The sequence below is a fragment of the Asparagus officinalis genome, chromosome 1 (genome assembly GCF_001876935.1).
Source record: "Asparagus officinalis chromosome 1, Aspof.V1, whole genome shotgun sequence".
Classification (NCBI taxonomy): domain Eukaryota; kingdom Viridiplantae; phylum Streptophyta; class Magnoliopsida; order Asparagales; family Asparagaceae; genus Asparagus; species Asparagus officinalis.
This window is the reverse complement of record NC_033794.1, coordinates 63,435,524-63,438,063: the sequence shown is the minus strand read 5'-3', so window position 1 is coordinate 63,438,063 and position 2,540 is coordinate 63,435,524.

Sequence of the window (2,540 nt, the reverse complement as noted above, 5' to 3'; positions counted from 1 at the left end):
GCCTACCCTCCTCCTTAGCGTCTAGGTCCTGAGCTCACCGCCAAGTAGCACCTCTATTGCACGCCACCTGGTCGACAATATGCCAACACATATCAAGTTGCAGAACTGCCACCTTCTAGCCATCAGTGAGCCCGTTGGATCCCCGAGACATTCCAACGACATTCATAGGTAAGATCCCATTACTTATTGACTCGTCATTCAATTTCTAGATGGGTTATGAGTTAATTAATTAGATTAGATTGTAATATGATTAGTTGTAGTGTATATATTATGATTACCTGCATGGATTGTTTGACAAATGACTATATGGAAGCTTGTTGCTTTATCACCTAGTTGTTATCCAGTAGGAGAGGCTGTACATGAAGACGACTCCTGTTAAAAGTATGATTCATAAGCGTGCTTCAAAGCATGGCTATACTCACTCGATATCGATATCCCGATGTGAGGAGTTTCGAGTTCCCTTGATATCGATATCTCGGTATGGGGTTTCCTTAACTATTACTATTATAGCATTTACTAGACAATGCACTCTTGATCGGACGTGTTATAGGTCTTGGTTATTTTCATAGTTTTATAGAAATCATTCCACGGTAACTCCTTGTCTAGTGCACAATATTTCATATACGGTCATTTAAATTAATCTGACAAACATGGGGTTTATAAAGGAGAATTGGACGGAGCATATAGCATGTATATAAACATGCACATGCACTTTTCTGATATCATGAGTTCTTATATACATGGGCCAGAGGGCCAATACTTGACTTGAAGGCACGACCCCCGGACAGGTTTACGGGGACTCGATTATACACATGAAGATATTCTTCCCCGATTCAAATAATATGTAAAATAAGAATAATGTGTCTGCGTGTCTTATGGTAGACTTTGTTGATGTCTAGAATTATAGCTTTCCTTTTTATCACATTATATAGGTTATCACCTTAATGATGTTGGCTCCTTATGATTGTCATACTCTACTAGTAGATCATGTCTAGATTGTTAGTATTCTAGTTGCATGCCTCTATCATTGTTACTATCATTACATGTTTCTATTTCTATTTCTATTATCGCATTGGTCACACTTCTATTATCATTACTGCTGTTGTATCTGTTATTGTCTTGGTCGTTTGACCGTTCTTTTCTCCCCTGTGGGATCTTGTTGTGTGCCATGCACGCTGACGTACATCTATTTTCTTTGGTGTACGTCGGACTTAGAGGAATGATAGGTTCAGATTAGAGATATTCCAGAGCCAGAGTATCCACAGCAGGAGTGTTTTGCAGACATAGCTGAAGAAGAAGCAGAAGCTTAGTTACCCCTTTTAGTCAGTTGATGGACCTTGTTTACTTTTGTAGTATTTCCTTTCTAATTTCGTTAGACGATGTATTTTTTATATTTCTTCAGTGTTCAGTTGTTCAGTTTTGTATAAGGGCATGTTGACTCGAATATTATGTCTTGGATGATATTTTTTTTGATATGGATCATTTTGTTCTGAGTTTGTCTATTATATTCTTACTAACTATGATCGGGGACATGTGACTTCGTATTTATTTCTTAACGCTTAGCGTATTAGATTGAGTAGAAATGATCTAGTACTTATTTCTCCTCAGTCTAATACGTTGCGGGCTTGCTCGTATCCTGATTCCCTTGTATTTTAGAAAGCGGGGCGTGACATGTTTTTATGGTAGTCCATAGGTCACGGTCCCGAGTTCCTACCAGTGAGAATATAATGGATAATTTAGACGCATGTCATATTTCATCCGAAAGACTAGAGTTAACTCTTATCCTATCATCTCGATGAATTATGTCTTAGTCCCTACCTTATCACTTTTTGACTCCGGAGCTTTTCACTATTTCTTGCATCGTCACTTCTCGACTACACTCTCTTCTTATAACTTCTCTTTCCTCATACCTGTCATTATTTTATGTGTTATTATTTTTACACTATGTTTTCTTTGATTTGACTTGTGTATCGTTTGATTTTATTAATTTCTACATTATTTATTATATTATTTTAAAGTATCACACATAGTGTTATATTGTATATTTTTCATTAAAATGTATAAGTAACATAGTCTAATGAATATATTCACATCACTTATATTCTTTGTGCTTCACTTTTATTTTTAATTTCGAGGGCGGAATTTGTTTTAAGGGGAGTATAATATAATGATCGTGAATTTTTGATACTAGTTAAAATAATTTTTTTTTGTATTTTAAAATATTTAATTATTATTTTCAAAAGAGTATTTGTGTTTCCTCGATTTTCTAGAATTTTCTATGATTTAAAAATTCAATTTTATATTTATTTAAATGATTTTGATAATTATGAATTAACTTGATGCAGTGAAAACTTTTCAATTATTATTTGTTATATTATTGTTTTGTTATTATAAGTATTGTATTAATCATATTAATTTTATCCCTAATTATTGTTAATTTTCCTAATTATTTTCTTAATTAGTTTTATTATTCTTAACCCTAACTATATAAATAACTCTCTCTCTCTCTCTCTCTCTCTCTCTCTCTTGTTCGTTTTTCC